Source organism: Macaca nemestrina, chromosome 8 (genome assembly GCF_043159975.1).
Source record: "Macaca nemestrina isolate mMacNem1 chromosome 8, mMacNem.hap1, whole genome shotgun sequence".
NCBI lineage: Eukaryota > Metazoa > Chordata > Mammalia > Primates > Cercopithecidae > Macaca > Macaca nemestrina.
Window position 1 is genome coordinate 104851052 of NC_092132.1, and position 27950 is coordinate 104879001.

Below are 27950 nucleotides of genomic sequence, written 5' to 3' on the forward strand. Positions count from 1 at the left end.
GTGGAATCTGAGAACAGATATTTCGGATCCCTTAGAAGACTATAGGGCCAAAGGAAATATCCACCGATAACAAAGAGGAGGAAGCTTTCTGAGAAACTTCTTTGTGTTCTGTGAAAGCAACTCACAGAGTTACAGCTTTCCCCTCAAGAAGCCTTTTGCTAAGACAGTTCTTGTGGAATTGGCAAAGTGATATTTGGAAGCCCATAGAGGGCTATGGTGAAAAAGGAAATATCCTCAGATGAAATCTGGAAAGAAGCTTTCTGATAAACTGCTTAGGGTTCTGTTCATTCATCTCACAGAGTTACATCTGTATTTCGTGGATCTCTTTGCAAGCCTTATTTCTGTGGAATCTGAGAACAGATATTTGGGATCCCTTTGAAGACTATGGGGCCAAAGGAAATATCCTCCGATAACAAAGAGAAGGAAGCTTTCTGAGAAACTTCTTTGTGTTCTGTGAAATCATCTCACAGAGTTACAGCTTTCCCCTCAAGAAGCCTTTCGCTAAGACAGTTCTTGTGGAATTGGCAAAGTGATATTTGGAAGCCCATAGAGGGCTATGGTGAAAAAGGAAATATCCTCAGATGAAATCTGGAAAGAAGCTTTCTGAGAAACTGCTCTGTGATGTGTGACTTCCACTCACAGAGTTACATCTGTATTTCGTGGATCTCTTTGCTAGCCTTATTTCTGTGGAATCTGAGGACAGATATTTCCGATCCCTTTGAAGTCTATAGGGCCAAAGGAAATATCCTCCGATAACAAAGAGAAAGAAGCTTTCTGAGAAACTTCTTTGTGTTCTGTGAAATCATCACACAGTGTTACAGCTTTCCCCTCAAGAAGCCTTTCTCTAAGACAGTTCTTGTGGAATTGGCAAAGTGATATTTGGAAGCCCATAGAGGGCTATGGTGAAAAAGGAAATATCCTCAGATGAAATCTGGAAAGAAACTTTCTGAGAAACTGCTCTGTGATGTGTGACTTCCTCTCACAGAGTTACATCTGTATTTCGTGGATCTCTTTGCTAGCCTTATTTCTGTGGAATCTGAGAACAGATATTTCGCATCCCTTTGAAGACTATAGGGCCAAAGGAAATATCCTCCGATAACAAAGAGAAGGAAGCTTTCTGAGAAACTTCTTTGTGTTCTGTGAAATCATCTCACAGAGTTACAGCTTTCCCCTCAAGAAGCCTTTCGATAAGACAGTTCTTGTGGAATTGGCAAAGTGATATTTGGAAGTCCATAGAGGGCTATGGTGAAAAAGGAAATATCCTCAGATGAAATCTGGAAAGAAGCTTTCTGAGAAACTGCTTAGTGTTCTGTTCATTCATCTCACAGAGTTACATCTGTATTTCGTGGATCTCTTTGCTAGCCTTATTTCTGTGGAATCTGAGAACAGGTATTTCGGATCCCTTTGAAGACTATAGGGCCAAAGGAAATATCCTCCGATAACAAAGAGAAAGAAGCTTTCTTAGAAAATCTTTGTGATTTGTGAAATCATCTCAAAGATTTAGAGCTTTCCCCTCAAGAAGCCTTTCGCTAAGACAGTTCTTGTGGAATTGGCAAAGTGATATTTGGAAGCCCGTAGATGGCTATGGTGAAAATGGAAATATCCTCAGATGAAATCTGGAAAGAAGATTTCTGAGAAACTGCTCTGTGATGCGCGACTTTCACTCACAGAGTTACATCTGTATTTCGTGGATCTCTTTGCTAGCCTTATTTCTGTGGAATCTGAGAACAGATATTTCGGATCCCTTTGAAGACTCCAGGACCAAAGGAATTATCCTCCGATGACAAAGAGAAAGAAGCTTTCTGAGAAACTTCTTTGTGTTCTGTTAAATCATCTTACAGAGTTTCAGCTTTCCCCTCAAGAAGCCTTACGCTAAGACAGTTCTTGTGGAATTGGCAAATTGATATATGGAAGCCCATAGAGGGCTATGGTGAAAAAGGAATATCCTCAGATGAAATCTGGAAAGAAGCTTTCTGAGAAACTGCTCTGTGATGTGTGACATCCACTCACAGAGTTACATCTGTATTTCGTGAATCTCTTTGCTAGCCTTATTTCTGTGGAATCTGAGAACAGATATTTCGGATCCCTTTGAAGACTATAGGGCCAAAGGAAATATCCTTCGATAACAAAGAGAAGGAAGCTTTCTGAGAAACTTCGTTGTGTTCTGTGAAATCATCTCACAGAGTTACAGCTTTAACCTCAAGAAGCCTTTCGGTAACACAGTTCTTGTGGAATTGGCAAAGTGATATTTGGAAGCCCTTACAGGGCTATGGTGATAAAGGAAATATCCTCAGATGAAATCTGGAAAGAAGCTTTCTGAGAAACTGCTCTGTGATGTGTGACTTCCACTCACAGAGTTACATCTGTATTTCGTGGATCTCTTTGCTAGCCTTATTTCTGTGGAATCTGAGAACAGATATTTCGGATCCCTTAGAAGACTATAGGGCCAAAGGAAATATCCACCGATAACAAAGAGGAGGAAGCTTTCTGAGAAACTTCTTTGTGTTCTGTGAAACCATCACACAGAGTTACAGCTATCCACTCAAGAAGCCTTTCGCTAAGACAGTTCTTGTGGAATTGACAAAGTGATATTTGGAAGCCCATAGAGGGCTATGGTGAAAAAGGAAATATCCTCAGATGAAATCTGGAAAGAAGCTTTCTGATAAACTGCTTAGTGTTCTGTTCATTCATCTCACAGAGTTACATCTGTATTTCGTGGATCTCTTTGCAAGCCTTATTTCTGTGGAATCTGAGAACAGATATTTCGGATCCCTTTGAAGACTATAGGGCCAAAGGAAATATCCTCCGATAACAAAGAGAAGGAAGCTTTCTGAGAAACTTCTTTGTGTTCTGTGAAATCATCTCACAGAGTTACAGCTTTCCCCTCAAGAAGCCTTTCGCTAAGACAGTTCTTGTGGAATTGGCAAAGTGATATTTGGAAGCACATAGAGGGCTATGGTGAAAAAGGAAATATCCTCAGATGAAATCTGGAAAGAAGCTTTCTGAGAAACTGCTCTGTGATGTGTGACTTCCACTCACAGAGTTACATCTGTATTTCGTGGATCTCTTTGCTAGCCTTATATCTGTGGATTCTGAGAACAGATATTTCGGATCCCTTTGAAGACTATAGGGCCAAAGGAAATATCCTTCGATCACAAAGAGAAAGAAGCTTTCTGAGAAACTTCTTTGTGTTCTGTGAAGTCATCTCACAGAGTTACAGCTTTCCCCTCAAGAAGCCTTTCGCTAAGACAGTTCTTGTGGAATTGGCAAAGTGATATTTGGAAGCCCATAGAGGGCTATGGTGAAAAAGGAAATATCCTCAGATGAAATCTGGAAAGAAGCTTTCTGAGAAACTGCTCTTTGATGTGTGTCTTCCACTCACAGAGTTACATATGTATTTCGTGGATCTCTTTTCTAGCCTTATTTCTGTGGAATCTGAGAACAGATATTTCGGATCCCTTTGAAGACTCTAGGGCCAAAGGAAATATCCTCCGATAACAAAGAGAAAGAAGCTTTCTGAGAAACTTCTTTGTGTTCTGTGAAATCATCTCACAGAGTTACAGCTTTCCCCTCAAGAAGCCTTTCGCTAAGACAGTTCATGTGGAATTGCAAAGTGATATTTGGAAGCCCATAGAGGGCTATGGTGAAAAAGGAAATATCCTCAGATGAAATCTGGAAAGAAGCTTTGTGACAAACTGCTTAGTGTTCTGTTCATTCATCTCACAGAGTTACATCTGTATTTCGTGGATCTTTTGCTAGCCTTATTTCTGTGGAATCTGAGAACAGATATTTCGGATCCCTTTGAAGACTATAGGGCCAAAGGAAATATCCTCCGATAACAAAGAGAAGGAAGCTTTCTGAGAAACTTCTTTGTGTTCTGTGAAATCATCTCACAGAGTTACAGCTTTCCCCTCAAGAAGCCTTTCGCTAAGACAGTTCTTGTGGAATTGGCAAAGTGATATTTGGAAGCCCAAAGAGGGCTATGGTGAAAAAGGAAATATCCTCAGATGAAATCTGGAAAGAAGCTTTCTGAGAAACTGCTTAGTGTTCTGTTCATTCATCTCACAGAGTTACATCTGTATTTCGTGGATCTCTTTGCTAGCCTTATTTCTGTGGAATCTGAGAACAGATATTTCGGATCCCTTTGAAGACTATAGGGCCAAAGGAAATATCCTCCGATAACAAAGAGAAAGAAGCTTTCTTAGAAACTTCTTTGTGTTCTGTGAAATCATCTCACAGATTTAGAGCTTTCCCCTCAAGAAGCCTTTCGCTAAGACAGTTCTTGTGGAATTGGCAAAGTGATATTTGGAAGCCCGTAGATGGCTATGGTGAAAATGGAAATATCCTCAGATGAAATCTGGAAAGAAGATTTTTGAGAAACTGCTCTGTGATGCGCGACTTTCACTCACAGAGTTACATCTGTATTTCGTGGATCTCTTTGCTAGCCTTATTTCTGTGGAATCTGAGAACAGATATTTCGGATCCCTTTGAAGACTCTAGGACCAAAGGAATTATCCTCCGATGACAAAGAGAAAGAAGCTTTCTGAGAAACTTCTTTGTGTTCTGTTAAATCATCTTACAGAGTTTCAGCTTTCCCCTCAAGAAGCCTTACGCTAAGACAGTTCTTGTGGAATTGGCAAATTGATATATGGAAGCCCATAGAGGCCTATGGTGAAAAAGGAATATCCTCAGATGAAATCTGGAAAGAAGCTTTCTGAGAAACTGCTCTGTGATGTGTGACTTCCACTCACAGAGTTACATCTGTATTTCGTGGATCTCTTTGATAGCCTTATTTCTGTGGAATCTGAGAACAGATATTTCGGATCCCTTTGAAGACTATAGGGCCAAAGGAAATATCCTTCGATAACAAAGAGAAGGAAGCTTTCTGAGAAACTTCGTTGTGTTCTGTGAAATCATCTCACAGAGTTACAGCTTTAACCTCAAGAAGCCTTTCGGTAACACAGTTCTTGTGGAATTGGCAAAGTGATATTTGGAAGCCCTGACAGGGCTATGGTGATAAAGGAAATATCCTCAGATGAAATCTGGAAAGAACCTTTCTGAGAAACTGCTCTGTGATGTGTGACTTCCACTCACAGAGTTACATCTGTATTTCGTGGATCTCTTTGCCAGCCTTATTTCTGTGGAATCTGAGAACAGATATTTCGGATCCCTTAGAAGACTATAGGGCCAAAGGAAATATCCACCGATAACAAAGAGGAGGAAGCTTTCTGAGAAACTTCTTTGTGTTCTGTGAAACCATCACACAGAGTTACAGCTTTCCCCTCAAGAAGCCTTTCGCTAAGACAGTTCTTGTGGAATTGACAAAGTGATATTTGGAAGCCCATAGAGGGCTATGGTGAAAAAGGAAATATCCTCAGATGAAATCTGGAAAGAAGCTTTCTGATAAACTGCTTAGTGTTCTGTTCATTCATCTCACAGAGTTACATCTGTATTTCGTGGATCTCTTTGCAAGCCTTATTTCTGTGGAATCTGAGAACAGATATTTCGGATCACTTTGAAGACTATAGGGCCAAAGGAAATATCCTCCGATAACAAAGAGAAGGAAGCTTTCTGAGAAACTTCTTTGTGTTCTGTGAAATCATCTCACAGAGTTACAGCTTTCCCCTCAAGAAGCCTTTCGCTAAGACAGTTCTTGTGGAATTGGCAAAGTGATATTTGGAAGCACATAGAGGGCTATGGTGAAAAAGGAAATATCCTCAGATGAAATCTGGAAAGAAGCTTTCTGAGAAACTGCTCTGTGATGTGTGACTTCCACTCACAGAGTTACATCTGTATTTCGTGGATCTCTTTGCTAGCCTTATTTCTGTGGAATCTGAGAACAGATATTTCGGATCCCTTTGAAGACTCTAGGGCCAAAGGAAATATCCTCCGATAACAAAGAGAAAGAAGCTTTCTGAGAAACTTCTTTGTGTTCTGTGAAGTCATCTCACAGAGTTACAGCTTTCCCCTCAAGAAGCCTTTCGCTAAGACAGTTCTTGTGGAATTGGCAAAGTGATATTTGGAAGCCCATAGAGGGCTATGGTGAAAAAGGAAATATCTTCAGATGAAATCTGGAAAGAAGCTTTCTGAGAAACTGCTCTGTGATGTGTAACTTCCACTCACAGAGTTACATCTGTATTTCGTGGATCTCTTTGCTAGCCTTATATCTGTGGATTCTGAGAACAGATATTTCGGATCCCTTTGAAGACTATAGGGCCAAAGGAAATATCCTCCGATAACAAAGAGAAAGAAGCTTTCTGAGAAACTTCTTTGTGTTCTGTGAAGTCATCTCACAGAGTTACAGCTTTCCCCTCAAGAAGCCTTTCGCTATGACAGTTCTTGTGGAATTGGCAAAGTGATATTTGGAAGCCCATAGAGGGCTATGGTGAAAAAGGAAATATCCTCAGATGAAATCTGGAAAGAAGCTTTCTGAGAAACTGCTCTGTGATGTGTGTCTTCCACTCACAGAGTTACATCTGTATTTCGTGGATCTCTTTTCTAGCCTTATTTCTGTGGAATCTGAGAACAGATATTTCAGATCCCTTTGAAGACTCTAGGGCCAAAGGAAATATCCTCCGATAACAAAGAGAAAGAAGCTTTCTGAGAAACTTCTTTGTGTTCTGTGAAATCATCTCACAGAGTTACAGCTTTCCCCTCAAGAAACCTTTCGCTAAGACAGTTCATGTGGAATTGCAAAGTGATATTTGGAAGCCCATAGAGGGCTATGGTGAAAAAGGAAATATCCTCAGATGAAATCTGGAAAGAAGCTTTCTGACGAACTGCTTAGTGTTCTGTTCATTCATCTCACAGAGTTACATCTGTATTTCGTGGATCTTTTGCTAGCCTTATTTCTGTGGAATCTGAGAACAGATATTTCGGATCCCTTTGAAGACTATAGGGCCAAAGGAAATATCCTCCGATAACAAAGAGAAGGAAGCTTTCTGAGAAACTTCTTTGTGTTCTGTGAAATCATCTCACAGAGTTACAGCTTTCCCCTCAAGAAGCCTTTCGCTAAGACAGTTGTTGTGGAATTGGCAAAGTGATATTTGGAAGCCCATGGAGGGCTATGGTGAAAAAGGAAATATCCTCAGATGAAATCTGGAAAGAAGCTTTCTGAGAAACTGCTTAGTGTTCTGTTCATTCATCTCACAGAGTTACATCTGTATTTCGTGGATCTCTTTGCTAGCCTTATTTCTGTGGAATCTGAGAACAGATATTTCGGATCCCTTTGAAGAGTATAGGGCCAAAGGAAATATCCTCCGATAACAAAGAGAAAGAAGCTTTCTTAGAAACTTCTTTGTGATTTGTGAAATCATCTCACAGATTTAGAGCTTTCCCCTCAAGAAGCCTTTCGCTAAGACAGTTCTTGTGGAATTGGCAAAGTGATATTTGGAAGCCCGTAGATGGCTATGGTGAAAATGGAAATATCCTCAGATGAAATCTGGAAAGAAGATTTTTGAGAAACTGCTCTGTGATGCGCGACTTTCACTCACAGAGTTACATCTGTATTTCGTGGATCTCTTTGCTAGCCTTATTTCTGTGGAATCTGAGAACAGATATTTCGGATCCCTTTGAAGACTCTAGGACCAAAGGAATTATCCTCCGATGACAAAGAGAAAGAAGCTTTCTGAGAAACTTCTTTGTGTTCTGTTAAATCATCTTACAGAGTTTCAGCTTTCCCCTCAAGAAGCCTTACGCTAAGACAGTTCTTGTGGAATTGGCAAATTGATATATGGAAGCCCATAGAGGGCTATGGTGAAAAAGGAATATCCTCAGATGAAATCTGGAAAGAAGCTTTCTGAGAAACTGCTCTGTGATGTGTGACTTCCACTCACAGAGTTACATCTGTATTTCGTGGATCTCTTTGATAGCCTTATTTCTGTGGAATCTGAGAACAGATATTTCGCATCCCTTTGAAGACTATAGGGCCAAAGGAAATATCCTCCGATAACAAAGAGAAGGAAGCTTTCTGAGAAACTTCTTTGTGTTCTGTGAAATCATCTCACAGAGTTACAGCTTTCCCCTCAAGAAGCCTTTCGATAAGAGAGTTCTTGTGGAATTGGCAAAGTGATATTTGGAAGTCCATAGAGGGCTATGGTGAAAAAGGAAATATCCTCAGATGAAATCTGCAAAGAAGCTTTCTGAGAAACTGCTTAGTGTTCTGTTCATTCATCTCACAGAGTTACATCTGTATTTCGTGGATCTCTTTGCTAGCCTTATTTCTGTGGAATCTGAGAACAGATATTTCGGATCCCTTTGAAGACTATAGGGCCAAAGGAAATATCCTCCGATAACAAAGAGAAAGAAGCTTTCTTAGAAACTTCTTTGTGTTTTGTGAAATCATCTCACAGATTTAGAGCTTTCCCCTAAAGAAGCCTTTCGCTAAGACAGTTCTTGTGGAATTGGCAAAGTGATATTTGGAAGCCCGTAGATGGCTATGGTGAAAATGGAAATATCCTCAGATGAAATCTGGAAAGAATATTTCTGAGAAACTGCTCTGTGATGCGTGACTTTCACTCACAGAGTTACATCTGTATTTCGTGGATCTCTTTGCTAGCCTTATTTCTGTGGAATCTGAGAACAGATATTTCGGATCCCTTTGAAGACTCTAGGACCAAAGGAATTATCCTCCGATGACAAAGAGAAAGAAGCTTTCTGAGAAACTTCTTTGTGTTCTGTTAAATCATCTCACAGAGTTACAGCTTTCCCCTCAAGACGCCTTTCGAAAAGACAGTTCTTGTGGAATTGGCAAAGAGATATTTGGAAGTCCATAGAGGGCTATGGTGAAAAAGGAAATATCCTCAGATGAAATCTGGAAAGAAGCTTTCTGAGAAACTGCTTAGTGTTCTGTTCATTCATCTCACAGAGTTACATCTGTATTTCGTGGATCTCTTTGCTAGCCTTATTTCTGTGGAATCTGAGAACAGATATTTCGGATCCCTTTGAAGACTATAGGACCAAAGGAAATATCCTCCGATAACAAAGAGAAAGAAGCTTTCTTAGAAACTTCTTTGTGTTTTGTGAAATCATCTCACAGATTTAGAACTTTCCCCTCAAGAAGCCTTTCGCTAACACAGTTCTTGTGGAATTGGCAAAGTGATATTTGGAAGCCCGTAGATGGCTATGGTGAAAATGGAAATATCCTCAGATGAAATCTGGAAAGAAGATTTCTGAGAAACTGCTCTGTGATGCGTGACTTTCACTCACAGAGTTACATCTGTATTTCGTGGATCTCTTTGCTAGCCTTATTTCTGTGGAATCTGAGAACAGATATTTCGGATCCCTTTGAAGACTCTAGGACCAAAGGAATTATCCTACGATGACAAAGAGAAAGAAGCTTTCTGAGAAACTTCTTTGTGTTCTGTTAAATCATCTTACAGAGTTTCAGCTTTCCCCTCAAGAAGCCTTACGCTAAGACAGTTCTTGTGGAATTGGCAAATTGATATATGGAAGCCCATAGAGGGCTATGGTGAAAAAGGAATATCCTCAGATGAAATCTGGAAAGAAGCTTTCTGAGAAACTGCTCTGTGATGTGTGACATCCACTCACAGAGTTACATCTGTATTTCGTGGATCTCTTTGCTAGCCTTGTTTCTGTGGAATCTGAGAACAGATATTTCGGATCCCTTTGAAGACTATAGGGCCAAAGGAAATATCCTCCGATAACAAAGAGAAGGAAGCTTTCTGAGAAACTTCGTTGTGTTCTGTGAAATCATCTCACAGAGTTACAGCTTTCCCCTCAAGAAGCCTTTCGGTAAGACAGTTCTTGTGGAATTGGCAAAGTGATATTTGGAAGCCCTTACAGGGCTATGGTGATAAAGGAAATATCCTCAGATGAAATCTGGAAAGAACCTTTCTGAGAAACTGCTCTGTGATGTGTGACTTCCACTCACAGAGTTACATCTGTATTTCGTGGATCTCTTTGCTAGCCTTATTTCTGTGGAATCTGAGAACAGATATTTCGGATCCCTTAGAAGACTATAGGGCCAAAGGAAATATCCACCGATAACAAAGAGGAGGAAGCTTTCTGAGAAACTTCTTTGTGTTCTGTGAAACCATCACACAGAGTTACACCTTTCCCCTCAAGAAGCCTTTCGCTAAGACAGTTCTTGTGGAATTGACAAAGTGATATTTGGAAGCCCATAGAGGGCTATGGTGAAAAAGGAAATATCCTCAGATGAAATCTGGAAAGAAGCTTTCTGATAAACTGCTTAGTGTTCTGTTCATTCATCTCACAGAGTTACATCTGTATTTCGAGGATCTCTTTGCAAGCCTTATTTCTGTGGAATCTGAGAACAGATATTTCGGATCCCTTTGAAGACTATAGGGCCAAAGGAAATATCCTCCGATAACAAAGAGAAGGAAGCTTTCTGAGAAACTTCTTTGTGTTCTGTGAAATCATCTCACAGAGTTACAGCTTTCCCCTCAAGAAGCCTTTCGCTAAGACAGTTCTTGTGGAATTGGCAAAGTGATATTTGGAAGCACATAGAGGGCTATGGTGAAAAAGGAAATATCCTCAGATGAAATCCGGAAAGAAGCTTTCTGAGAAACTGCTCTGTGATGTGTGACTTCAACTCACAGAGTTACATCTGTATTTCGTGGATCTCTTTGCTAGCCTTATTTCTGTGGAATCTGAGAACAGATATTTCGGATTCCTGTGAAGACAATAGGGCTAAAGGAAATATCCTCTGATAACAAAGAGAAAGAAACTTTCTGAGAAACTTCTTTGTGTTCTGTGAAATCATCTCACAGAGTTACAGCTTTCCCCTCAAGAAGCCTTTCGCAAAGACAGTTCTTGTGGAATTGTCAAAGTGATATTTGGAAGCCAATAGAGGGCTAGGGTGAAAAAGGAAATATCCTCCGATGAAATCTGGAAAGAAGCTTTCTGAGAAACTGCTCTGTGATATGTGACTTCCACTCACAGAGTTACATCTGTATTTCGTGGATTTCTTTGCTAGCCTTATTTCTGTGGAATCTGAGAAAAGATATTTCGGATCCCTTTGAAGACTATAGGGCCAAAGGAAATATCCACCGATAACAAAGAGGAGGAAGCTTTCTGAGAAACTTCTTTGTGTTCTGTGAAATCATCTCACAGAGTTACAGCTTTCCCCTCAAGAAGCCTTTAGCTAAGACAGTTCTTGTGGAATTGGCAAAGTGATATTTGGAAGCCCATAGAGGGCTATGGTGAAAAAGGAAATATCCTGAGATGAAATCTGGAAAGAAGCTTTCTGAGAATCTGCTTAGTGTTCTGTTCATTCATCTCTCAGAGTTACATCTGTATTTCGTGGATCTCTTTGCTAGCCTTATTTCTGTGGAATCTGAGAACAGATATTTCGGATCCCTTTGAAGACTATAGGGCCAAGGGAAATATCCTCCGATAACAAAGAGAAAGAAGCTTTCTGAGCAACTTCTTTGTGTTCTGTGAAATCATCTCACAGAGTTACAGCCTTCCCCTCAAGAAGCCTTTCGCTAAGACAGTACTTGTGGAATTGGCAAAGTGATATTTGGAAGCCCATAGAGGGCTATGGTGAAAAAGGAAATATCCTCAGATGAAATCTGGAAAGAAGCTTTCTGAGAAACTGCTCTGTGATGTGTGACTTCCACTCACAGAGTTACATCTGTATTTCGTGGATCTCTTTGCTAGCCTTATTTCTGTGGATTCTGAGAACAGATATTTCGGATCCGTTTGAAGACTATAGGGCCAAAGGAAATATCCTCTGATAACAAAGAGAAAGAAGCTTTCTGAGAAACTTCTTTGTGTTCTGTGAAATCATCTCACAGAGTTACAGCTTTCCGCTCAAGAAGCCTTTCGCTAAGACAGTTCTTGCGGAATTGGCAAAGTGATATTTGGAAGCCCATGGAGGGCTATGGTGAAAAAGGAAATATCCTCAGATGAAATCTGGAAAGAAGCTTTCTGATAAACTGCTCTGTGATGTGTGACTTCCACTCACAGAGTTACATCTGTATTTCGTGGATCTCTTTGCTAGCCTTATTTCTGTGGAATCTGAGGACAGATATTTCCGATCCCTTTGAAGTCTATAGGGCCAAAGGAAATATCCTCCGATAACAAAGAGAAAGAAGCTTTCTGAGAAACTTCTTTGTGTTCTGTGAAATCATCACACAGTGTTACAGCTTTCCCCTCAAGAAGCCTATCTCTAAGACAGTTCTTGTGGAATTGGCAAAGTGATATTTGGAAGCCCATAGAGGGCTATGGTGAAAAAGGAAATATCCTCAGATGAAATCTGGAAAGAAGCTTTCTGAGAAACTGCTCTGTGATGTGTGACTTCCTCTCACAGAGTTACATCTGTATTTCGTGGATCTCTTTGCTAGCCTTATTTCTGTGGAATCTGAGAACAGATATTTCGCATCCCTTTGAAGACTATAGGGCCAAAGGAAATATCCTCCGATAACAAAGAGAAGGAAGCTTTCTGAGAAACTTCTTTGTGTTCTGTGAAATCATCTCACAGAGTTACAGCTTTCCCCTCAAGAAGCCTTTCGATAAGACAGTTCTTGTGGAATTGGCAAAGTGATATTTGGAAGTCCATAGAGGGCTATGGTGAAAAAGGAAATATCCTCAGATGAAATCTGGAAAGAAGCTTTCTGCGAAACTGCTTAGTGTTCTGTTCATTCATCTCACAGATTTACATCTGTATTTCGTGGATCTCTTTGCTAGCCTTATTTCTGTGGAATCTGAGAACAGATATTTCGGATCCCTTTGAAGACTATAGGGCCAAAGGAAATATCCTCCGATAACAAAGAGAAAGAAGCTTTCTTAGAAACTTCTTTGTGTTTTGTGAAATCATCTCACAGATTTAGAGCTTTCCCCTCAAGAAGCCTTTCGCTTAGACAGTTCTTGTGGAATTGGCAAAGTGATATTTGGAAGCCCATAGATGGCTATGGTGAAAATGGAAATATCCTCAGATGAAATCTGGAAAGAAGATTTCTGAGAAACTGCTCTGTGATGCGTGACTTTCACTCACAGAGTTACATCTGTATTTCGTGGATCTCTTTGCTAGCCTTATTTCTGTGGAATCTGAGAACAGATATTTCGGATCCCTTTGAAGACTCTAGGACCAAAGGAATTATCCTCCGATGACAAAGAGAAAGAAGCTTTCTGAGAAACTTCTTTGTGTTCTGTTAAATCATCTCACAGAGTTACAGCTTTCCCCTCAAGACGCCTTTCGATAAGACAGTTCTTGTGGATTTGGCAAAGTGATATTTGGAAGTCCATAGAGGGCTGTGGTGAAAAAGGAAATATCCTCAGATGAAATCTGGAAAGAAGCTTTCTGAGAAACTGCTTAGTGTTCTGTTCATTCATCTCACAGAGTTACATCTGTATTTCGTGGATCTCTTTGCTAGCCTTATTTCTGTGGAATCTGAGAACAGATATTTCGGATCCCTTTGAAGACTATAGGGCCAAAGGAAATATCCTCCGATAACAAAGAGAAAGAAGCTTTCTTTGAAACTTCTTTGTGTTTTGTGAAATCATCTCACAGATTTAGAACTTTCCCCTCAAGAAGCCTTTCGCTAACACAGTTCTTGTGGAATTGGCAAAGTGATATTTGGAAGCCCGTAGATGGCTATGGTGAAAATGGAAATATCCTCAGATGAAATCTGGAAAGAAGATTTCTGAGAAACTGCTCTGTGATGCGTGACTTTCACTCACAGAGTTACATCTGTATTTCGTGGATCTCTTTGCTAGCCTTATTTCTGTGGAATCTGAGAACAGATATTTCGGATCCCTTTGAAGACTCTAGGACCAAAGGAATTATCCTCCGATGACAAAGAGAAAGAAGCTTTCTGAGAAACTTCTTTGTGTTCTGTTAACTCATCTCACAGAGTTTCAGCTTTCCCCTCAAGAAGCCTTACGCTAAGACAGTTCTTGTGGAATTGGCAAATTGATATATGGAAGCCCATAGAGGGCTATGGTGAAAAAGGAAATATCCTCAGATGAAATCTGGAAAGAAGCTTTCTGAGAAACTGATCTGTGATGTGTGACTTCCTCTCACAGAGTTACATCTGTATTTCGTGGATCTCTTTGCTAGCCTTATTTCTGTGGAATCTGAGAACAGATATTTCGCATCCCTTTGAAGACTATAGGGCCAAAGGAAATATCCTCCGATAACAAAGAGAAGGAAGCTTTCTGAGAAACTTCTTTGTGTTCAGTGAAATCATCTCACAGAGTTACAGCTTTCCCCTCAAGAAGCCTTTCGCTAAGACAGTTCTTGTGGAATTGGCAAAGTGATATTTGGAAGTCCATAGAGGGCTATGGTGAAAAAGGAAATATCCTCAGATGAAATCTGGAAAGAAGCTTTCTGAGAAACTGCTTAGTGTTCTGTTCATTCATCTCACAGAGTTACATCTGTATTTCATGGATCTCTTTGCTAGCCTTATTTCTGTGGAATCTGAGAACAGATATTTCGGATCCGTTTGAAGACTATAGGGCCAAAGGAAATATCCTCCGCTAACAAAGAGAAAGAAGCTTTCTTAGAAAATCTTTGTGATTTGTGAAATCATCTCACAGATTTAGAGCTTTCCCCTCAAGAAGACTTTCGCTAAGACAGTTCTTATGGAATATACAAAGTGATATTTGGAAGCCCGTAGATGGCTATGGTGAAAATGGAAATATCCTCAGATGAAATCTGGAAAGAAGATTTCTGAGAAACTGCTCTGTGATGCGCGACTTTCACTCACAGAATTACATCTGTATTTCGTGGATCTCTTTCCTAGCCTTATTTCTGTGGAATCTGAGAACAGATATTTCGGATCCCTTTGAAGACTATAGGGCCAAGGGAAATATCCTCCGATAACAAAGAGAAAGAAGCTTTCTGAGAAACTTCTTTGTGTTCTGTGAAATCATCTCACAGAGTTACAGCCTTCCCCTCAAGAAGCCTTTCGCTAAGACAGTTCTTGTGGAATTGGCAAAGTGATATTTGGAAGCCCATAGAGGGCTATGGTGAAAAAGGAAATATCCTCAGATGAAATCTGGAAAGAAGCTTTCTGAGAAACTGCTCTGTGATGTGTGACTTCCACTCACAGAGTTACATCTGTATTTCGTGGATCGCTTTTCTAGCCTTATTTCTGTGGATTCTGAGAACAGATATTTCGGATCCGTTTGAAGACTATAGGGCCAAAGGAAATATCCTCCGATAACAAAGAGAAGGAAGCTTTCTGAGAAACTTCTTTGTGTTCTGTGAAATCATCTCACAGAGTTACAGCTTTCCGCTCAAGAAGCCTTTCGCTAAGACAGTTCTTGTGGAATTGGCAAAGTGATATTTGGAAGCCCATGGAGGGCTATGGTGAAAAAGGAAATATACTCAGATGAAATCTGGAAAGGAGCTTTCTGAGAAACCGCTTAGTGTTCTGTTCATTCATCTCTCAGAGTTACATCTGTATTTCGTGGATATCTTTGCTAGCCTTATTTCTGTGGAATCTGAGAACATATATTTCGGATCCCTTTGAAGACTCTAGGGCCAAAGGAAATATCCTCCGATAACAAAGAAAAGAAGCTTTCTGAGAAACTTCTTTGTGTTCTCTGAAGTCATCTCACAGAGTTACAGCTTTCCCCTCAAGAAGCCTTTCGATAAGACAGTTCTTGTGGAATTGGCAAAGTGATATTTGGAAGCCCATAGAGGGCTATGGTGAAAAAGGAAATATCCTCAGATGAAATCTGGAAAGAAGCTTTCTGAGAAACTGCTCTGTGATGTGTGACTTCCACTCACAGAGTTACATCTGTATTTCTTGGATCTCTTTTCTAGCCTTATTTCTGTGGAATCTGAGAACAGATATTTCGGATACCTTTGAAGACTCTAGGGCCAAAGGAAATATCCTCCGATAACAAAGAGAAAGAAGCTTTCTGAGAAACTTATTTGTGTTCTGTGAAATCATCTCACAGAGTTACAGCTTTCCCCTCAAGAAGCCTTTCGATAAGACAGTTCTTGTGGAATTGGCAAAGTGATATTTGGAAGCCCATAGAGGGCTATGGTGAAAAATGAAATATCCTCAGAGGAAATCTGGAAAGAAGCTTTCTGACAAACTGCTTAGTGTTCTGTTCATTCATCTCACAGAGTTACATCTGTATTTCGTGGATCTCTTTGCTAGCCTTATTTCTGTGGAATCTGAGTACAGATATTTCGGATGCCTTTGAAGACTATAGGGCCAAAGGAAATATCCTCCGATAACAAAGAGAAAGAAGCTTTCTTAGAAACTTCTTTGTGTTTTGTGAAATCATCTCACAGAGTTAGAGCTCTCCCCTCAAGAAGCCTTTCGCTAAGACAGTTCTTGTGGAATTGGCAAAGTGATATTTGGAAGCCCGTAGATGGCTATGGTGAAAATGGAAATATCCTCAGATGAAATCTGGAAAGAAGATTTCTGAGAAACTGCTCTGTGATGCGTGACTTTCATTCACTGAGTTACATCTGTATTTCGTGGATCTCTTTGCTAGCCTTATTTCTGTGGAATCTGAGAACAGATATTTCGGATCCCTTTGAAGACTCTAGGACCAAAGGAATTATCCTCCGATGAAAAAGAGAAAGAAGCTTTCTGAGAAACTTCTTTGTGTTCTGTTAAATCATCTCAAAGAGTTTCAGCTTTCCCCTCAAGAAGCCTTACGCTAAGACAGTTCTTGAGGAATTGGCAAATTGATATATGGAAGCCCATAGAGGGCTATCGGGAAATAGGAAATATCCTCAGATGAAATCTGGAAAGAAGCTTTCTGAGAAACTGCTCTGTGATGTGTGACTTCCACTCACAGAGTTACATCTGTATTTCGTGGATCTCTTTTCTAGCCTTATTTCTGTGGAACCTGAGAACAGATATTTCGGATCCCTTTGAAGACTCTAGGGCCAAAGGAAATATCCTCCGATAACAAAGAAAAGAAGCTTTCTGAGAAACTTCTTTGTGTTCTGTGAAATCATCACACAGAGTTACAGCTTTCCCCTCAAGAAGCCTTTCGCTAAGACAGTTCTTGTGGAATTGACAAAGTGATATTTGGAAGCCCATAGAGGGCTATGGTGAAAAAGGAAATATCCTCAGATGAAATCTGGAAAGAAGCTTTCTGATAAACTACTTAGTGTTCTGTTCATTCATCTCACAGAGTTACATCTGTGTTTCGTGGATCTCTTTGCTAGCCTTATTTCTGTGGAATCTGAGAACAGATATTTCGGATCCCTTTGAAGACTATAGGGCCAAAGGAAATATCCTCCGATAACAAAGAGAAAGAAGCTTTCTTAAAAACTTCTTTGTGTTTTGTGAAATCATCTCACAGATTTAGAGCTTTCCCCTCAAGAAGCCTTTCGCTAAGACAGTTCTTGTGGAATTGGCAATGTGATATTTGGAAGCCCGTAGATGGCTATGGTGAAAATGGAAATATCCTCAGATGAAATCTGGAAAGAAGATTTCTGAGAAACTGCTCTGTGATGCGTGACTTTCACTCACAGAGTTACATCTGTATTTCGTGGATCTCTTTGCTAGCCTTATTTCTGTGGAATCTGAAAACAGATATTTCGGATCCCTTTGAAGACTCTAGTACCAAAGGAATTATCCTCGGATGACAAAGAGAAAGAAGCTTTCTGAGAAACTTCTTTGTGTTCTGTTAAATCATCTCACAGAGTTTCAGCTTTCCCCTCAGGAAGCCTTACGCTAAGACAGTTCTTGTGGAATTGGCAAATTGATATATGGAAGCCCATAGAGGGCTATGGTGAAAAAGGAATATCCTCAGATGAAATCTGAAAAGAAGCTTTCTGAGAAACTGCTCTGTGATGTGTGACTTCCACTCACAGAGTTACATCTGTATTTCGTGGATCTCTTTGCTAGCCTTATTTCTGTGGAATCTGAGAACAGATATTTCGGATCCCTTTGAAGACTATAGGGCCAAAGGAAATATCCTCCGATAACAAAGAGAAGGAAGCTTTCTGAGAAACTTCGTTGTGTTCTGTGAAATCATCTCACAGAGTTACAGCTTTCCCCTCAAGAAGCCTTTCGCTAAGACAGTTCTTGTGGAATTGTCAAAGTGATATTTGGAAGCCCTTACAGGGCGATGGTGATAAAGGAAATATCCTCAGATGAAATCTGGAAAGAAGCTTTCTGAGAAACTGCTCTGTGATGTGTGACTTCCACTCAGAGAGTTACATCTGTATTTCGTGGATCTCTTTGCTAGCCTTATTTCTGTGGAATCTGAGAAGAGATATTTCGGATCCCTTTGAAGACTATAGGGCCAAAGGAAATATCCACCGATAACAAAGAGGAGGAAGCTTTCTGAGAAACTTCTTTGTGTTCTGTGAAATCATCTCACAGAGTTACAGCTTTCCCTTTAAGAAGCCTTTCGCTAAGACAGTTCTTGTGGAATTGGCAAAGTGATATTTGGAAGCCCATAGAGGGCTATGGTGAAAAAGGAAATATCCTCAGATGAAATCTGGAAAGAAGCTTTCTGAGAAACTACTTAGTGTTCTGTTCATTCATCTCACAGAGTTACATCTGTGTTTCGTGGATCTCTTTGCAAGCCTTATTTCTGTGGAATCTGAGAACAGATATTTCGGATCCCTTTGAAGACTATAGGGCCAAAGGAAATATCCTCCGATAACAAAGAGAAGGAAGCTTTCTGAGAAACTTCTTTGTGTTCTGTGAAATCATCTCACAGAGTTACAGCTTTCCCCTCAAGAAGCCTTTCGCTAAGACAGTTCTTGTGGAATTGGCAAAGTGATATTTGGAATCCCATAGAGGGCTATGGTGAAAAAGGAAATATCCTCAGATGAAATCTGGAAAGAAGCTTTCTGAGAAACTGCTCTGTGATGTGTGACTTCCACTCACAGAGTTACATCTGTATTTCGTGGATCTCTTTGCTAGCCTTATTTCTGTGGAATCTGAGGACAGATATTTCGGATCCCTTTGAAGACTATAGGGCCAAAGGAAATATCCTCCGATAACAAAGAGAAAGAAGCTTTCTGAGAAACTTCTTTGTGTTCTGTGAAATCATCTCACAGAGTTGCAGCTTTCCTCTCAAGAAGCCTTTCGCTAAGACAGTTCTTGTGGAATTGGCAAAGTGATATTTGGAAGCCCATATAGGGCTATGGTGAAAAAGGAGATATCCTAAGATGAAATCCGGAAAGAAGCTTTCTGAGAAACTGCTCTGTGATGTGTGACTTCCACTCACAGAGTTACATCTGTATTTCGTGGATCTCTTTGCTAGCCTTATTTCTGTGGAATCTGAGAACAGATATTTCGGAATCCTTTGAAGACAATAGGGCTAAAGGCAATATCCTCCGATAACAAAGAGAAAGAAACTTTCTGAGAAACTTCTTTGTGTTCTGTGAAATCATCTCACAGAGTTACAGCTTTCCCCTCAAGAAGCCTTTCGCAAAGACAGTTCTTGTGGAATTGTCAAAGTGATATTTGGAAGCCCATAGAGGTCTAGGGTGAAAAAGGAAATATCCTCAGATGAAATCTGGAAAGAAGTTTTCTGAGAAACTGCTTAGTGTTCTGTTCATTCATCTCTCAGAGTTACATCTGTGTTTCGTGGATCTCTTTGGTAGCCTTATTTCTGTGGAATCTGAGAACAGATATTTCGGATCCCTTTGAAGACTATAGGGCCAAAGGAAATATCCTCCGATAACAAAGAGAAAGAAGCTTTCTGAGAAACTTCTTTGTGTTCTGTGAAATCATCTCACAGAGTTACAGCCTTCCCCTCAAGAAGCCTTTCGCTAAGACAGTTCTTGTGGAATTGGCAAAGTGATATTTGGAAGCCCATAGAGGGCTATGGTGAAAAAGGAAATATCCTCAGATGAAATCTGGAAAGAAGCTTTCTGAGAAACTGCTCTGTGATGTGTGACTTCCACTCACAGAGTTACATCTGTATTTCGTGGATCTCTTTGCTAGCCTTATTTCTGTGGATTCTGAGAACAGATATTTCGGATCCGTTTGAAGACTATAGGGCCAAAGGAAATATCCTCCGATAACAAAGAGAAGGAAGCTTTCTGAGAAACTTCTTTGTGTTCTGTGAAATCATCACACAGAGTTACAGCTTTCCCCTCAAGAAGCCTTTCGCTAAGACAGTTCTTGTGGAATTGGCAAAGTGATATTTGGAAGCCCATAGAGGGCTATGGTGAAAAAGGAAATATCCTCAGATGAAATCTGGAAAGAAGCTTTCTGAGAAACTGCTTAGTGTTCTGTTCATTCATCTCACAGGGTTACATCTGTATTTCGTGGATCTCTTTGCTAGCCTTATATCTGTGGAATCTGAGAACAGATATTTCGGATCCCTTTGAAGACTATAGGGCCAAAGGAAATATCCTCCGATAATAAAGAGAAGGAAGCTTTCTGAGAAACTTCTTTGTGTTTTGTGAAATCATCTCACAGATTTAGAGCTTTCCCCTCAAGAAGCCTTTCGCTCAGACAGTTCTTGTGGAATTGGCAAAGTGATATTTGGAAGCCCGTAGATGGCTATGGTGAAAATGGAAATATCCTCAGATGAAATCTGGAAAGAAGATTTCTGAGAAACTGCTCTGTGATGCGTGACTTTCACTCACAGAGTTACATCTGTATTTCGTGGATCTCTTTGATAGCCTTATTTCTGTGGAATCTGAGAACAGATATTTCGGATCCCTTTGAAGACTCTAGGACCAAAGGAATTATCCTCCGATGACAAAGAGAAAGAAGCTTTCTGAGCAACTTCTTTGTGTTCTGTTAAATCATCTCACAGAGTTTCAGCTTTCCCCTCAAGAAGCCTTACGCTAAGACAGTTCTTGTGGAATTGGCAAAGTGATATATGGAAGCCCATAGAGGGCTATGGTAAAAAAGGAAATATCCTCAGATGTAATCTGGAAAGAAGCTTTCTGAGAAACTGCTTAGTGTTCTGTTCATTCATCTCTCAGAGTTACATCTGTATTTCGTTGTTCTCTTTGCTAGCCTTATTTCTGTGGAATCTGAGAACAGATATTTCGATTCCCTTTGAAGACTATAGGGCCAAGGGAAATATCCTCCGATAACAAAGAGAAAGAAACTTTCTGAGAAATCTTTGTGTTCTGTGAAATCATCTCACAGAGTTCCAGCTTTCCCCTCAAGAAGCCTTTCGCTAAGACAGTTCTTGTGGAATTGGCAAGGTGATATTTGGAAGCCCATAGAGGGCTATGGTGAAAAAGGAAATATCCTCAGATGAAATCTGGAAAGACGCTTTCTGAGAAACTGCTTCGTGTTCTGTTCGTTCATCTCACAGAGTTACATCTGTATTTCGTGGATCTCTTTGCTAGCCTTATTTCTGTGGAATCTGAGGACAGATATTTCCGATCCCTTTGAAGTCTATAGGGCCAAAGGAAATATCCTCCGATAACAAAGAGAAAGAAGCTTTCTGAGAAACTTCTTTGTGTTCTGTGAAATCCTCTCACAGAGTTAGAGCTTTCCCCTCAAGAAGCCTTTTGCTAAGACAGTTCTTGTGGAATTGGCAAAGTGATATTTGGAAGCCCATAGAAGGCTATGGTGAAAAAGGAAATATCCTCAGATGAAATCTGGAAAGAAGCTTTCTGAGAAACTGCTCTGTGATGTGTGACTTCCACTCACAGAGTTACATCTGTATTTCGTGGATCTCTTTGCTAGCCTTATTTCTGTGGAAACTGAGAACAGATATTTCAGATCCCTTTGAGGACTATAGGGCCAAAGGAAATATCCTCCGATAACAAAGAGAAAGAAGCTTTCTGAGAAACTTCTTTGTGTTCTATGAAATCATCTCACAGAGTTAGAGCTTTCCCCTCAAGAAGCCTTTCGCTAAGACAGTTCTTGTGGAATTGGCAAATTGATATTTGGAAGCCCTTAGAGGGCTATGGTGATAAAGGAAATATCCTCAGATGAAATCTGGAAAGAAGCTTTCTGAGAAACTGCTCTGTGATGTGTGACTTCCACTCACAGAGTTACATCTGTATTTCGTGGATCTCTTTGCTAGCCTTATTTCTGTGGAATCTGAGAACAGATATTTCGCATCCCTTTGAAGACTATAGGGCCAAAGGAAATATCCTCCGATGACAAAGAGAAAGAAGCTTTCTGAGAAACTTCTTGGTGTTCTGTGAAGTCATCTCACAGAGTTACAGCGTTCCCCTCAAGAAGCCTTTCGCTAAGACAGTTCTTGTGGAATTGGCAAAGTGATATTTGGAAGCCCATAGAGGGCTATGGTGAAAAAGGAAATATCATCAGATGAAATCTGGAAAGAAGCTTTCTGATAAACTGCTTAGTGTTCTGTTCATTCATCTCACAGAGTTACATCTGTATTTCGTGGATCTCTTTGCAAGCCTTATTTCTGTGGAATATGAGAACAGATATTTCGGATCCCTTTGAAGATTATAGGGCCAAAGGAAATATCCTCCGATAACAAAGAGAAGGAAGCTTTCTGAGAAACTTCTTTGTGTTCTGTGAAATCATCTCACAGAATTACAGCTTTCCCCTCAAGAAGCCTTTCGCTAAGATAGTTCTTGTGGAATTGGCAAAGTGATATTTGGAAGCCCATAGAGGGCTATGGTGAAAAAGGAAATATCCTCAGATGAAATCTGGAAAGAAGCTTTCTGAGAAACTGCTCTGTGATGTGTGACTTCCACTCACAGAGTTACATCTGTATTTCGTGGATCTCTTTGCTAGCCTTATTTCTGTGGAATCTGAGGACAGATATTTCCGATCCCTTTGAAGTCTATAGGGCCAAAGGAAATATCCTCCGATAACAAAGAGAAAGAAGCTTTCTGAGAAACTTCTTTGTGTTCTGTGAAATCATCTCACAGAGTTGCAGCTTTCCTCTCAAGAAGCCTTTCGCTAAGACAGTTCTTGTGGAATTGGTAAAGTGATATTTGGAAGCCAATAGAGGGCTATGGTGAAAAAGGAAATATCCTCAGATGAAATCTGGAAAGAAGCTTTCTGAGAAACTGCTCTGTGATGTGTGACTTCCACTCACAGAGTTACATCTGTATTTCGTGGATCTCTTTTCTAGCCTTATTTCTGTGGAATCTGAGAACAGATATTTCGGATCCCTTTGAAGACTCTAGGGCCAAAGGAAATATCCTCCGATAACAAAGAAAAGAAGCTTTCTGAGAAACTTCTTTGTGTTCTGTGAAAACATCACACAGAGTTACAGCTTGCCCCTCAAGAAGCCTTTCGCTAAGACAGTTCTTTTGGAATTGGCAAAGTGATATTTGGAAGCCCATAGAGGGCTGTGGTTAAAAAGGAAATATCCTCAGATGAAATCTGGAAAGAAGCTTTCTGAGAAACTGTTCTGTGATGTGTGACTTCCTCTCACAGAGTTATATCTGTATTTCGTGGATCTCTTTGCTAGCCTTATTTCTGTGGAATCTGAGAACAGATATTTCGCATCCCTTTGAAGACTATAGGGCCAAAGGAAATATCCTCCGATAACAAAGAGAAGGAAGCTTTCTGAGAAACTTCTTTGTGTTCTGTGAAATCATCTCACAGAGTTACAGCTTTCCCCTCAAGAAGCCTTTCGCTAAGACAGTTCTTGTGGAATTGGCAAAGTGATATTTGGAAGTCCATAGAGGGCTATGGTGAAAAAGGAAATATCCTCAGATGAAATCTGGAAAGAAGCTTTCTGAGAAACTGCTTAGTGTTCTGTTCATTCATCTCTCAAAGTTACATCTGTATTTCGTGGATCTCTTTGCTAGCCTTATTTCTGTGGAATCTGAAAACAGATATTTCGGATCCCTTTGAAGACTATAGGGCCAAAGGAAATATCCTCCGATAACAAAGAGAAAGAAGCTTTCTTAGAAACTTCTTTGTGTTTTTTGAAATCATCTCACAGATTTAGAGCTTTCCCCTCAAGAAGCCTTTCGCTAAGACAGTTCTTGTGGAATTGGCAAAGTTATATTTGGAAGCCCGTAGATGGCTATGGTGAAAATGGAAATATCCTCAGATGAAATCTGGAAAGAAGCTTTCTGAGAAACTGCTCTGTGATGTGTGACTTCCACTCACAGAGTTACATCTGTATTTCGTGGATCTCTTTGCTAGCCTTATTTCTGTGGAATCTGAGGACAGATATTTCCGATCCCTTTGCAGTCTATAGGGCCAAAGGAAATATCCTCCGATAACAAAGAGAAAGAAGCTTTCTGAGAAACTTCTTTGTGTTCTGTGAAATCATCACACAGAGTTGCAGCTTTCCTCTCAAGAAGCCTTTCGCTAAGACAGTTCTTGTGGAATTGGCAAAGTGATATTTGGAAGCCCATAGAGGGCTATGTTGAAAAAGGAAATATCCTCAGATGAAATCCGGAAAGAAGCTTTCTGAGAAACTGCTCTGTGATGTGTGACTTCCACTCATAGAGTTACATCTGTATTTCGTGGATCTCTTTGCTAGCCTTATTTCTGTGGAATCTGAGAACAGATATTTCGGATTCCTTTGAAGACAATAGGGCTAAAGGCAATATCCAAAGATAACAAAGAGAAAGAAACTTTCTGAGAAACTTCTTTGTGTTCAGTGAAATCATCTCACAGAGTTACAGCTTTCCCCTCAAGAAGCCTTTCGCTAACACAGTTCTACTGGAATTGTCAAAGTGATATTTAGAAGCCCATAGAGGGCTAGGGTGAAAAAGGAAATATCCTCAGATGAAATCTGGAAAGAAGCTTTCTGAGAAACTGCTCTGTGATGTGTGATTTCCACTCACAGAGTTACATCTGTATTTCGTGGATCTCTTTGCTAGCCTTATTTCTGTGGAATCTGAGAACAGATATTTCGGATCCCTTTGAAGACTATAGGGCCAAAGGCAATATCCTACGATAACAAAGAGGAGGAAGCTTTCTGAGAAACTTGTGTTCTGTGAAATCATCTCACAGAGTTACAGCTTTCCCCTCAAGAAGCCTTTCACTAAGACAGTTCTTGTGGAATTGGCAAAGTGATATTTGGAAGCCCATAGAGGACTATGGTGAAAAAGGAAGTATCCTCAGATGAAATCTGGAAAGAAGCTTTCTGAGAAACTGCTTAGTGTTCTGTTCATTCATCTCTCAGAGTTACATCTGTATTTCGTGGATCTCTTTGCTAGCCTTATTTCTGTGGAATCTGAGAACAGATATTTCGGATCCCTTTGAAGACTATAGGGCCAAGGGAAATATATTCCGATAACAAAGAGAAAGAATCTTTCTGAGCAACTTCTTTGTGTTCTGTGAAATCATCTCACAGAGTTACAGCCTTCCACTCAAGAAGCCTTTCGCTAAGACAGTTCTTGTGGAATTGGCAAAGTGATATTTGGAAGCCCATAGAGGGCTATGGTGAGAAAGGAAATATCCTCAGATGAAATCTGGAAAGAAGCTTTCTGAGAAACTGCTCTGTGATGTGTGACTTCCACTCACAGAGTTACATCTGTATTTCGTGAATCTCTTTGCTAGCCTTATTTCTGTGGATTCTGAGAACAGATATTTCGGATCCCTTTGAAGACTATAGGGCCAAAGGAAATATCCTCCGATAACAAAGAGAAGGAGGCTTTCTGAGAAACTTCTTTGTGTTCTGTGAAATCATGTCACAGAGTTACAGCTTTCCGCTCAAGAAGCCTTTCGCTAAGACAGTTCTTGTGGAATTGGCAAAGTGATATTTGGAAGCCCATAGAGGGCTATTGTGAAAAAGGAAATATCCTCAGATGAAATCTGGAAAGAAGCTTTCTGAGAAACTGCTTAGTGTCCTGTTCATTCATCTCTCAGAGTTACATCTGTATTTCGTTGGTCTCTTTGCTAGCCTTATTTCTGTGGAATCTGAGAACAGATATTTCGGATCCCTTTGAAGACTATAGGGCCAAGGGATATATCCTCCGATAACAAAGAGAAAGAAGCTTTCTGAGAAATCTTTGTGTTCTGTGAAATCATCTCACAGAGTTACAGCTTTGCCCTCAAGAAGCCTTTCGCTAAGACAGTTCTTGTGGAATTGGCAAGGTGATATTTGGAAGCCCATAGAGGGCTATGGTGAAAAAGGAAATATCCTCAGATGAAATCTGGAAAGACGCTTTCTGAGAAACTGCTTCGTGTTCTGTTCATTCATCTCACAGAGTTACATCTGTATTTCGTGGATCTCTTTGCTAGCCTTATTGCTGTGGAATCTGAGAACAGATATTTCGGATCTCTTTGAAGACTATAGGGCCAAAGGAAATATCCTCCGATAACAAAGAGAAAGAAGCTTTCTGAGAAACTTCTTTGTGTTCTGTGAAATCATCTCACAGAGTTAGAGCTTTCCCCTCAAGAAGCCTTTCGCTAAGACAGTTCTTTTGGAATTGGCAAAGTGATATTTGGAAGCCCATAGAGGGCTGTGGTTAAAAAGGAAATATCCTCAGATGAAATCTGGAAAGAAGCTTTCTGAGAAACTGTTCTGTGATGTGTGACTTCCTCTCACAGAGTTATATCTGTATTTCGTGGATCTCTTTGCTAGCCTTATTTCTGTGGAATCTGAGAACAGATATTTCGCATCCCTTTGAAGACTATAGGGCCAAAGGAAATATCCTCCGATAACAAAGAGAAGGAAGCTTTCTGAGAAACTTCTTTGTGTTCTGTGAAATCATCTCACAGAGTTACAGCTTTCCCCTCAAGAAGCCTTTCGCTAAGACAGTTCTTGTGGAATTGGCAAAGTGATATTTGGAAGTCCATAGAGGGCTATGGTGAAAAAGGAAATATCCTCAGATGAAATCTGGAAAGAAGCTTTCTGAGAAACTGCTTAGTGTTCTGTTCATTCATCTCTCAAAGTTACATCTGTATTTCGTGGATCTCTTTGCTAGCCTTATTTCTGTGGAATCTGAAAACAGATATTTCGGATCCCTTTGAAGACTATAGGGCCAAAGGAAATATCCTCCGATAACAAAGAGAAAGAAGCTTTCTTAGAAACTTCTTTGTGTTTTTTGAAATCATCTCACAGATTTAGAGCTTTCCCCTCAAGAAGCCTTTCGCTAAGACAGTTCTTGTGGAATTGGCAAAGTTATATTTGGAAGCCCGTAGATGGCTATGGTGAAAATGGAAATATCCTCAGATGAAATCTGGAAAGAAGCTTTCTGAGAAACTGCTCTGTGATGTGTGACTTCCACTCACAGAGTTACATCTGTATTTCGTGGATCTCTTTGCTAGCCTTATTTCTGTGGAATCTGAGGACAGATATTTCCGATCCCTTTGAAGTCTATAGGGCCAAAGGAAATATCCTCCGATAACAAAGAGAAAGAAGCTTTCTGAGAAACTTCTTTGTGTTCTGTGAAATCATCACACAGAGTTGCAGCTTTCCTCTCAAGAAGCCTTTCGCTAAGACAGTTCTTGTGGAATTGGCAAAGTGATATTTGGAAGCCCATAGAGGGCTATGTTGAAAAAGGAAATATCCTCAGATGAAATCCGGAAAGAAGCTTTCTGAGAAACTGCTCTGTGATGTGTGACTTCCACTCATAGAGTTACATCTGTATTTCGTGGATCTCTTTGCTAGCCTTATTTCTGTGGAATCTGAGAACAGATATTTCGGATTCCTTTGAAGACAATAGGGCTAAAGGCAATATCCAAAGATAACAAAGAGAAAGAAACTTTCTGAGAAACTTCTTTGTGTTCTGTGAAATCATCTCACAGAGTTACAGCTTTCCCCTCAAGAAGCCTTTCGCTAACACAGTTCTACTGGAATTGTCAAAGTGATATTTAGAAGCCCATAGAGGGCTAGGGTGAAAAAGGAAATATCCTCAGATGAAATCTGGAAAGAAGCTTTCTGAGAAACTGCTCTGTGATGTGTGATTTCCACTCACAGAGTTACATCTGTATTTCGTGGATCTCTTTGCTAGCCTTATTTCTGTGGAATCTGAGAACAGATATTTCGGATCCCTTTGAAGACTATAGGGCCAAAGGCAATATCCTACGATAACAAAGAGGAGGAAGCTTTCTGAGAAACTTCTTTGTGTTCTGTGAAATCATCTCACAGAGTTACAGCTTTCCCCTCAAGAAGCCTTTCACTAAGACAGTTCTTGTGGAATTGGCAAAGTG